Source organism: Dipodomys ordii, unplaced genomic scaffold (assembly GCF_000151885.1).
Source record: "Dipodomys ordii isolate 6190 unplaced genomic scaffold, Dord_2.0 Scaffold9, whole genome shotgun sequence".
NCBI lineage: Eukaryota > Metazoa > Chordata > Mammalia > Rodentia > Heteromyidae > Dipodomys > Dipodomys ordii.
The window spans coordinates 3,114,579-3,126,934 of record NW_012267225.1 but is presented as its reverse complement, the minus strand read 5'-3'; the positions used below and the strand labels follow the sequence as shown (position 1 = coordinate 3,126,934).

The 12,356-nt window shown below is 36.7% G+C and overlaps 1 protein-coding gene and 1 pseudogene across 1 annotated transcript in view; both read right to left on the bottom strand.

Moving 5' to 3' along the window:
- Positions 1-5,520, bottom strand: part of LOC105980419 — a 21,337-nt pseudogene extending 15,817 nt beyond the window's left edge.
- LOC105980410 (aldo-keto reductase family 1 member C4-like) overlaps positions 1-12,356 on the bottom strand; it is a 293,440-nt gene that overhangs the window by 143,523 nt on the left and 137,561 nt on the right. The gene's annotated exons all lie outside the window — the stretch shown is intronic.

The following is a 12,356-nucleotide window of genomic DNA, read 5'->3' as shown; positions in this document are numbered from 1 at the left end:
GGCTGCAATGCTTGGTAAGAAATGTACGCATTATCCTGCCCATGCAAATGTAATCCCTCTGTACAGTTTATTCACAAATAAAATAAAATTAAAAAAAAAAGAAATAAAAGTCTCGATGCAAAAAAAAAACTAATAAAATTGCCTTCACATTCATGTTGGGAAATCTTAGGATTGTGTCACTGTCCACAAATTTAAACAGTATGACCAGCTTGTGTTCAAAACAATGTTGAAGGCAGTAATATAGAGCCTCAAACCAGGCACAGACTAGATGTGATTTTAAAAAACAAAGCAGAAAAGAGGAGTTGACTTAGAGGTTTTCAGGCATTGAGTCAGCTCTGTGTTTTACTCTAAGTTTCCATGTATGGATTTCACTAAGATCCCCACCAACAGATATTTGATCTGTGCGATCATTTTGGCAGCCCCCACTTTACACTCCATGCACCTATGTCGCTAGCCAAGAATCCTGAAGCCAGACACAACAGCACAAAGTACCAAAGCATCCACTCAACAGACCCTTCACATGGATCTCCACACTGCCTTCCTTCTCCCACTGCTCCTTTCCAAATTGGTGATTTTATGGGACTTCCTTGTTATTTATACATGACATCATCGTCAATCCAATCTCCCCATCATTCATAGGCCAACAATAAGTACTTTGCCTCTGAAGTCTAATGACTGTAGCCCACCTTGATGTCATTTACATCCTCCAGATTCTTCCATGCACTGGACACTATGAATCTCTCACTAGGCACAAAAACAGTTGGCCATCCCCCCTATCCTTGTTCTTAGAATCTTCCATTCCACAAAACTAAGTTAAACAGGGGAGAAGGTAAAAGTAATAGCTGGCAGGAAACACAGCAACAAGTCAGTGAATAAGAGACGGAGAAGAGGAAGCAGGAACTCACCTGGTTGCAGACAGGCTTGTACTTGAGCCCTGGTTTGTTCAGGATCCTCTCCAGTTGCCTGCGATGAAAGTTGGATACCCCAATGGACTTGGTCAATCCTGCATCCTTACACTTCTCCATGGCCTAAAAAGGAAGGAGTTCTGCCGATCCATCTGTACCATTGGTTGAATCAATATAAATGCAAAATGGAGCTGATGAAGGAAACGCTATCAATAAACAATGAACTGACTCCATATGATTGTTGGTAGAGGAAAAATGGTCAAGACATTTGGAGAATATATTCACATATGAAGAATTCACATACAAAGAAAGAATTTTGTGTGCTTCTTGGAGAAATAGAGACATCACTGCATAAGGAAGCAAGAGATCACTCTTCTTGTCATCAATTCTGTTCAGACATTCATGTCTTTTACTTTCCACTAATGCTTTCTCCCCTATCACTCCAGCAAAAAACCATTGTAAATGTCATGAGTTTCTAGATTTTAAGGGTACAGATTCCATTCTTGGAGTTGGAGACATGACCTGACTCTCTAGGCATCCTCTCAGGTCTATTCTTCAAGTACTCACCTCCCATGTGTCACAGAGATCCACTGTGTCAAATTTCAATTTTCCATGCTCATCTTTCAGAAAGAATTCTTCTCCATGCTGCAATAAAAGCAGACATTACAGCAACCTCAACAAGTACTGTCATCCTACCCAGAGCCAAAGTCCTTTGTACACTTCAGGAATGAAACAGTAAATGAGCATTAATGAAGGACTCCTCCACTTACTTATGCTTACAAAGATGCTTGAATGAGAGTAATAAGGAATGTCTTTAGGAGTCTATGTAGTTGTAATCCCCTATCAATTATAAGTATTATTAAATATTGGTTTCACATCCCAAAGAGATCTCCCTGAGACTTGTGTTACTTCTCTGCTTCACTTTCTCCAGGGAAATACTTCTCTCTCACTGGGAAAATCAACAATTACATGGCCATGATCTTCCACAACAATGGATTTCAATCTTGATTCAGGATAATCAGTTTTCTTTAAAGATTTGAATACATGTGAGTCCAAAGCAAATAAGTGAAGCCAGAAATGGTTAACCGAAAGTTGTCAGAGAGAATGATTCTAATACTGAAAGATGCAATCAAGCTATCAAAGGGTAAGGGTCAGGACACATGAACTATCCAAATATTATTTGACATTGTGGGCAACGCTGTGACAAAACACAAGCAAGCCTCCAGTAATAAAAATGTAAGGGATGGAGAAACAGAAAAAGCTGAGGGCTCAGAAGGTGGCTTAGTGGTAGAGTGCTTGCCTTGCTTGTATGAGGCCCTGGGTTCCATTCCTCAGTGCCACATAAGCAGAAAAAGCCAGAAGTGGCACTGTGGCTCAAGTGGTAGAGCACAAACCTTGAGATGAAGAGCTGAGGGACAGCACCCAGGGCCAGAATTCAGACCCCATGACTGACAAAAAGAAAAAAGAAATAGCTGAAGACTAAATCTAAATCTAGCCATTCATTCACCTGTCTATTTACATAATTCAATAAGCTCATATGAAGTATTCTTGGTCATTCTATCAATTTTTAACCAAAGCTTACATAAATTGTTGATCAAAGCTTCTTCTCAATCATTTATGGAAATAATTATCATGAACATATGTAGTTATATGCTTCAGTTAGATGATGCAAATAGCCTACCTTCAATGAAGTTGGAAAATGAATAAGGTAGAGATCCACATAATCCAACTGTATTTTCTTCAGTGATCTTTCCAGACAAGGCTGGACTAGCTCTGGTCAATTGAATGTGCACCAGAGCTGCAAATGTTAAAAAATACAAATTGTGCTGGATTGATGGTTTACCTCAATTGAGAATCTGATTCACCAAATTCAGATAAGTTTTATACTTGGAAGATATCGGTGTCCATAGGGGAAAATTAATGCCTTTATTCTTAGGTTTCCTTGACCTGTCAGGGCCATGTCATTGTTAAAATAATTTGCTGGACAATGGAAGGAAATTACTTGAGATAGCATTTTGGACAATTAATAAAATTATCCAAACTCTGAATCCTATTCCAAAGAGATTATAGAATTACTATTTCTCTGAACATCTCATCTCTTCAAATCAGTAGAGACATATCCACATACCTTTATTTCCATAAATGAAGGGAAAGATATTTGAATATTTTAAAATGTACTGGGCAAAAAAACCACTTTAGCAATGTTTTGTTTAATACCCAGCAAATTCTCATACTGATCTATCCCAAGAATAAAGTTAAGATTTAATATACCGAATAGTAAAAATAATGTTTTAGAAAGTTACTCTGGGCATGAAGAACACTGTGATTTGACCATAGATCTGAGTGGTCCCATAGTACCTCTTAAAACAATGATTCAAGTTGAGACTTTTAATGTTTAAGTGACTGTCAATCTATCAATTCATAGAGAGTAAGGTAGTAATTATTTTACTCTGTTTTTAATACGAAATCTTAAATGTGAAAAACAATAGTAGCACCAAGAACAATTCTTCCAACTACTGCTCCAGTCATGCAATTCTTCCCCAAATCATATTACAATGAATTTGCATCGACCCATTATAGGCAGCATACCTTTGAGGTAAGGAATATGTCTTCTCTCTTCACAGTGCCCTCTTCAATCTTGCTTTGGATGGCCTGCCCTACCTCCTCTTCCACTTCATACAAATATGCAGTGTCAATATGCCGGAAGCCAGCATCTATAGCTATTTTGGTGGCCTCAATTACATTACTTCTAGGAATCTAGATCAACAAGGAAAAGAAAAACAGAAGTTGGAGATAAATGTTAGGAGGTAGCACATTGGAAACAAAGTAGATAGTTAACATGATTAGAAAGCACTTCCTATTCCAGTGTCATCTTCAGATCACTTAATCATGTAACAGGGTAACAACTCTGTGAATTTAAATCCCACCTTTACTGTATGACAAAGGGTTATCCAAACAGCAATTGTGATGGTCACAGAAATAATCACCTTTCCATGAACTCATTTTTATCTGTGTTGTACCTAATGATGCATTTGGAGGCATCAAGCCAAACCTGTTTTCATGTGGTAGTCTCTACTTAAAAACAGAATTTTGCTTTTTTTTGGACTTCAAACACAGTCAATGCTAATTAATCAGTGACATTGGAAGATTCCAGAAGCTCTTGTTCCAATGAATTCCTAGAATGATTTAGAAAGATTTACAGGACTCAGGATATAGATAGCACCACCCTGTGCTTTACATAATAATATTAAAACATAGAATCAGCACAGGAAAAATGTGTATAGAAGAAAATGCAAAAGGTATATGATCCAACCTTAGTTGAGTTCTCATAGGAGAGACATAGAACATAATCTTGAGCACTGAATTTTTACAATGCATGGCACATGTCTACAAGGAAAGTTCAAGTCATTTCAAAGGATATATTTTGCCAGTGCTATTTACCTAGTGGTCCTGTCTCTGTTAGGACACCCAAAATTCCAATCCTTAACTCCCTCTCTGGTTATAAAAGCAATAAAAAGCATACCACCCTTACATGTCACAAAACAGTAAAATACCAAATTTCCCAGGTGCTATCCAGGGCCAGTGTTCTTGAGATACGGTATAAAAGTTTTGTTAACATTTTTATGTATAGTCATTTTCTCTGTAAAATTGAACAAAGTTCTGGGAGAAAAACAATATATACTCAAAGGTCTTAGATTTATAAATAAGTAATTAACTCCATCATGTAAAAGATAATTGGTGTAGCCACCAACCCTCAAAACTAAAGCTCTTTGATTTAGAGAGGGTATGGTTGGACTTAGTGCCTCCTCTACCAAAATTGGGTCACAATTTTAAAGTTCATTCAGTAAACGATTTCTTAAAAGGCAAACGAAAACACAGATTTTTAACATTTATTTAAAAAATTTCAGAAACTTTTCAAGCTCAAAACTTTTCTTGTTCCTACAATCCTGATCTAATACTTGTTTCAGCACCCGGAGATTCACCAGAGATGAGTATGTGGTGGTGTCCTTCAGTCTTCCCTACCTTTATTCCTGAAAAATTAACAAAGTCCAGGAACAAGAATCAAAGTCGATTGATCTTAGGAAACAAGTTAACTTTTCTCACCTTGATTTCTCTGGATCCCCACAAGAAAGCAAGACTTTCTATTGTAGGAAATAAGCAAAAAAAAAAACAATTCTAGTGCTACTGGTATCTTTCCAGGCATCAAAGCTGATGGACAGCTTTAGCCTGCTAACTTTTATTGTTTATTCCCCACCAAGCTATGAAATCAATGACCAATTAGTACAAAGCAAAATGCTCAGAATAAACAGGTTATGACTTGATCCACTCTCACAATGTTCTCTCTTGTACATGACAAGCACTATCTTAGGAAAACTGAGCACTGATTGACCATCCCAGAGTCATACTAGAAATATGTGACTTTGCCATCCATATTGCCCTCAGGTCATTCTAAATCTATTTTTCTTTTCAACCTTCAAACCAATCAGCATCCTTGTGACCTCTTTGGGTACATAGGTACCGAAGCCCAGTTGTGGGATAGCATGGCCATCATTTAGTCCAACATGCTGATACTTGGAATTCATTGCTGTTGCTCCTGTGGCTGGACAGAGACTGTTCTTTTTGACCTCATGGATACAAATTTAACAGGAATTCATTATGTATGTCCAATATTTAATCAAGAGTGAAGAAAAAGAATTAAAGCTGTAGTCTACATTACAAAGAGAAATAAAAACAATGAAACCATAACCAATCAACTAAGGAATCTGAGAATGAATACTGAAAAACAAATTAAGGAAGTAAAGAAGTCCATAAGATCTAAAAAAAAAAGCTTCAACAAAGAATTTGAAGCCATCAAGTCTGACCAATTAAAAAGAAAGGAAATAAAAAACAAAATAGAAAGTCTTGATAGGTTAGACCATGCAGAAGATCTAATCTCTGGGATTAAATACAGCCTAGATATTATCCAGAAAGAACAGACAACTATTCAAGACAAATCCAAGAATTATGATAGACCTATTCAACATGTAGAAGACACCATCAGACAGCCTAATTTGAGACTAATGGGTGTAGAGGAGCACCTACAGATAGAAGTTAATGGTCTAGGAATTTTATTTAATAGGATCCTAGCAGAGAACTTCCCAAACACGCAAAAAGATAGGCCTATGCACATATAAGAATCCTTTAGAACCCCAAATAGACCAGACCAGAACAAAACATCCCACTGTCACATTGTAAAATGTACTGGATCAATTCAGGCCAAAGAAAGGATCCTTAAAGCTGTCAAGGAGAAAAGATTAATCACCTATAAAGAAAAACCAGGGGCTGGGAAGGTGGCTCAGTAGTAGAGAGCTTGTCTTGCATGCACGAAGCCCTGGGTTCAATTTCTCATCACCACATAAGCAAAAAGAAAAAAGCTGGAAGTGGAGCTGTGATTCAAGTGGTAGAGAGCTAGCCTTGAGCTGAAGAGCTGAAGGACAGTGCACAGGCCCAGAGTTCAGGCCCCATGACCAGACCCAAAAAACTGAAACATAAAAAAAAAGACAAACCAATAAGAATAACTTCAGTTTTCTCAGCAGATACAATTAAAGCAAGAAGATCCTAGAATGATGAAATCAATGCCCTAAAGACAAACAACTATCAACCAAAAATACTGTACCCAGCTAAACTGTCCTTCATAATAGGTCAATAAAAACCTTCTACAGCAAATAATTATCTCCACCAAACCAGCCCTACAAAAGATACTTAAAGATGTCCTACACATAGAAAACCAACAAGAGCATATTAAAGGTCAAAACAAACAAACAAACAAACGGTCCCAAACAGAGATCCAAAAATCATAGGAAGAACCAGGTTGGCACAGCTCCATGAAGGTGGATAACATGGCAAGAACTACCAAACACCTCTCAGTCTTAACTCTCAATATTAATGGATTTAACTCTCCAATTAACAACATAGACTGTCTAGTTGGATCAAAAAGCAAGATCCTTCTATCTGCTGCCTTCAAGAGGTACACCTTGCCCACAAAAACAAACATATTTTGAAAGTGAATGGGTGGAAAAAAATCTACCGAGGAAACACTCCCAGAAACAGGCAGGAGTTGCAATCCTAATATCAGATGAAATAGACTTCAAATTAAAATTTGCAAGAAGTAAGAAGGTCATTACATACTAATCTAGGGTTCTCTACCTCAGGAGAATATTACAATTCTAAATATCTATTCACCAAATACAGAGCACCCAAATTTATCCAAGACACACTGCTTTTCCTGAAATCACACATAGATCTAAAGACATTAATTATTAGGGACTTTAACACATCACTATCCCTGCTGCATAGATCAACCCAGCAAAAACTCAACAGAGAAACCTTAGATTTAAACAACTACAGAGATAAACTGGACCTCACAGATATCTATCAAATACATGTTCCTCTCAGCAGCACATGGAACATTCTCCAAAATTAACCACATTTCAGGTCACAAATGAAATTTGTCCAAATTCAGAAACATTGAAATTATGTCCTGCATACTCTCAGACCAAAAGGGAATAAAATTAGAATTCAACACCAAAAGCCACCAAAAAAAATCCTGTAACACATGGAGGCTGAACAACACACTGTTGAACCACCAGTGGGTCATAGAAGAGACTAGAAAGGAAATTCAAATGTTCATGATATTCAACAAAAATGGACACACGAATTACCAGCTCCTCTGGGACACAGCAAAGGCAGTACTCAGATGCAACTTTATAGCTCTGAGTCCTACACCAACAAATTGGAGAGATCTGAAACCAACAATTTAATGAGACATCTGAATCTCCTTGAAAAAGACCAGCAAGCTAAACCCCAATCCAGTAGACAGAAAGAAATAATTAAAATTAAATCAGAATTAAATGAATTTAATGCTTGATAAGAAATGTACTCATTATCTTACCTATGTAATTGTAACCCCTCTGTACACTACTTTCACAATATAAACAAGAAGAAAAAAATAAAATTAAAATAAATAAAATTTAAAAATCAATAGAAAGAATCAAGAAAACAAGTATTGGTTCTTTAAAAAAATAACAAAATTGATAGATCCTTAGCAAATCTTATTAGAAAAAGAAGAGAACACACCCAATAAACTAACTCAGAAATGAGACTGGTAGCATCACCACAGAAAAAAACCAAAATTCAGAACATTATAAGGGAATACTTCTCAAACCTTTATGCTAATAAGCTTGAGAACCTGGAACAAAGGGACAGGTTTCTAGCAAATATTGACATGTCAAAACAAAATCAAGATTAGTTAAGCCAACTTAACAGACCTATATCAAACATCAAAATAGAAAGAGTAATAAGAGACCTCCCACCCAAGAAAAGCCCAAGACCAGAATGATTTTACAGCTGAATTCTACAAGGCCTTCAAAGCAGAACTCACACCAATACTCCTCCAACTCTACAATGAAATTAAAAGTTAAAGTTCACTACCAAACTCCTTTTATGAAGCCATCATAACCCTCATCCCAAAAACCAGGCAGGGACTCATCGAAGAAAGAGAACTATAGACCCATTTCTTTGATGAACATTGATGTAAAGCTTCTCACCTAAATTGTGGCCACTCATTAAAAAAAATCATACATCATGATCAAACGGGATTCATTTCAGGATGCAAAGCTGGTTCAATATATGCAAATCTATTAATACAATTAATCACATCAACAAGAGCAAGAATAAAAACTACATGCTTAGCTCAATAGATGCAGAAAAAAGCATTTCATAAGATCAAACACTCCTTTATGATGAAAGCTCTGGAAAAAGTAGGAATCCATGGAACATTCCTCAATATAATAAAGGCTGTATATGACAGCATTATAATTAATGTCAAAAAGCTAAAGCCATTTCCTCTAAATTCAGGAACAAGACAAGGATGTCTATTCTCTCAACTTCTCTTCAATTTAGTATTAGAATCCCTAGCAGGAGCATTAAGATAAGATGCAAACATAAAAGGGATCCAAATAGGACAAGAAGAAGTAAAACTCTCCCTCTTTGCAGATAACAGGATCTTGTATTTAAAGAACCCCATGGACTCCACTCTCAAGTTACTCGAACTGATTCAAAACTTTGGTAAAGTAGCAGGACACAAAATTAACCCTCAAAAATCAATGGCTTTCCCATATGCCAATAATGAGAAGAGTGCGGTTGAAATCAGGAAAGCAACTCCTTGTGTAATAGCCCCACAAAAAATAAAATACTTGGAGTTAACTGAAGAAGTGAAAAACCTCTGTGATGAAAACTTTAAAAACTTGAAAAAGGAAATTAAAGCAGAACTGAAGAAGTGGGAAAACCTCCCATGCTCCTGGATTGGGCGGATTAACATCGTGAAAATTGCAATACTTCCAAAGGCTATCTACAAATTCAATGCAATACCTATCAATATCCTAACCTCATTCTTCAAGGAAATAGAAGAAGCAGTCCAAACATTTATATGGACCAATAAAAGACCCTGAATAGCAAAAACAATCCTTAGCAGAGAGAACAGGGCTGGAAGAATATCAATACCAAGCTTCAAACTCTACTACAAAGCCATAGTAATCAAAATAGCTTGGTACTGGCACAAGAATAGACCTCAGGTCCAATGGAATAGAATTAAAGACCCAAAAATGAACCCACAGACCTATAGCCACCTAATCTTTAATAAGAGAGCTTAAAAAAATAGAATGGAAGAAAGACAGCCTCTTCAGTAAATGGTACTGGCAAAATTGGTTAAACACCTGTAGAAAACTGAAGCTCTATCCCAATATATCACCCTGCACCAGAATCAACTCCAGATAGATCAAAGACCTCAAAGTCAAAGTAGACACCCATAAAAAATTACAGGAAGGAATAGGAGAAACTCTAGGTCTCCTTGGCACAGGCCAAATTTCTTAATAAAGATCCAGAAACACCACAAATCAAAGAAAGGTTGGGCAAATGGGATTGCATGAAGCTGCAGAGCTTCTGCCTGGCAAATGATATAGGTAGCAAGATCAATAGAAATCCCACAGAGTGGGAGATCTTCACTATCCATACAATGGACAAGGCTCTCATATCTAAAATATACTTAGAACTCAAAAAATTAAATCCCCCAACAACAAATCCACAAAGAAACAACCGCCCAGTTAATAAATTGCCTAAAGGGTTAAAGAGAGACTTCTGTATGTAGGAAATAAGAATGGCCAATAGACACATGCAGAAATGCTCAACTTCTTCACGTGTAAAAGAAATGCAAATCAAAACAACATTGAGATTCCACCTCATCCCCTTAGAATGGCTATAATCAAGAACTCTAATAACAAAAGATGCTGGAGGGGATGTGGCCAAAAGGGAACCCAATTGCATATTTGGTGGGAATGTAAACTTGTTCAACTACTTTGGAAAACAGTATGGAGGTTCCTCAAAAGACTCCACGTAGAGCTCCCCTGTGACTCAACAATCCCACTTTCAGACATTTACCCAAAGGATCACAAACAAACCATACTAAAGCCTCCAGCACAACTATGTTTATTGCAGCATTATTTACCATATCTAAGAAATGGAACCAACCCAGATGCCACTCAGTACATGAATGGGTCAAGAAAATGTGATATATATATATATATATATATATGTGTGTGTGTGTGTGTGTGTGTGTATATATGTGTGTATATATATATATGTGTTTGTGTGTGTATATATATATATATATATATATATATAATGGAATTCTATGCCTCCATCAGAAAGAATGACATTGCTCCATTTGTTAGGAAATGGATAGACTTGTGGAAAAAATATATTAAGTGAGGTAAGCCAGATTTAAAGAAATATAGGTCCCATGGTTTCCCCTACCTGCAATACCTAGTATATGTCTAGGTTAAACAGAAGAGATCAAAAGCTACATACATATGACCATATAACTGGATGCTAAGTAAAATGAACCCCAACTTAGGTACAAAAGAGGTTTTAATCTTTTTGCTGGTCTTTTTAATGTACTTATAATGTACTATGTGATTTTTTTTTGTTTCTTTGTATTTTCTTTCCCCAATGGACAACCTCTGTTGTCACTGTATTTGATTCTGGTGTTCTGCATCTTGTATATACATTTTTCTAATTTGGGGAGGGGAAGGGAAATAACAAAATGCTGAAATAAGGATATAGGTTGACCCATTGAAACAATGAGATATACAAGACAGAATGTTGAAAATGAATTTTACAATTTTGTGGGTGGGGATGAGGGTGAGAGGGGAGGGAGGATTTGGGAGGTGGTGACTAAAGGGATGGTAGGGGAAAAATAAAGGAAGGTGTAACAATGCTCAATAGGAAATGTACTCTTTACCTTGCTCATGTAACTGTAACCCCTCTGTAGAGTATCTTTACATTAAAAAATATTTTTAAAATGTTAAAAGTTTCAGTGCACATGTAAATAAATTGATCAGTTTATAATTTCCTGAATTAAACTAAATGATACAGGATGACCCATTTTAGCATCAAGATGTACAAGACACTATGTTGAAAATGAACTTTACAACTTTGAGAGAAGGGAAGGGAGGAATTGGGGAGGTGGGGAAGATGGTAAGGGAAAAATGAAGGAGGAGGTAACAATGTTGGGTAGGAAATGGACTCATTACCTTGCTCATGTAACTGTAACCACTCTGTAGAGCATCTTTCCAATACATTTATATATAATAAAAATAACAAAGAAAATATATTTCAGCAGTAAATAAGCATCTTTATAACATCATCAAAAGTTTCTCATGATCTGTAGTGATTAATTCTAAAGATGTTTTATATATTAAAATTTCTGGTATTCATTAAGCCAGTGTTTCATTGAGACAAATTTGACAATGTCCAGCCAAGGACAGCTAAACTACTGCATTGAAGATTTAGTATGAGCCTGTTGGTTTTTTATTACAAGTTTTATTTTTTTTTTGTCAGTCATGGGGCTTGAACTCTGGTCCTGGGTGCTGTCCCTGCGTTCTTCAGCTCAAGTACAGCGCTCTACCACTTGAACCACAGTGCCACTTCCGGTTTTCTAGTTGTTTATTAGAGATGAGAGTCTCACGGACTTTCCTGCACAGGCTGGCTTTGAACTGTGATTCTCAGATCTCAGCTTCCTGAGTAGCTAAGATTACAGGCTTGAGCCACCAGCACCCAGCTTTTTATCACAAGTTGTACAAGTTGGTTCAATATTGCTATTTATGTGAATACACTTATAATACAAAGTGAGATTGAGTCAGTAACCAATCTTATTCACAAAGCTAAGCACTGGAGTGAATTACTTTTCCCATGAACTCTACAAAATAATAGAATTAATTGCAGTCATAGCTGAGTATTAATTGCTCAGTCCTATAAATCTAGCTACTCAGGAGACTGATATCAGAGGAACAAGGTTCAAAACAAGCTGGGGCATAGAAGTCCAGGAGAGTGCCGGACACTGGTGGCTCACACCTG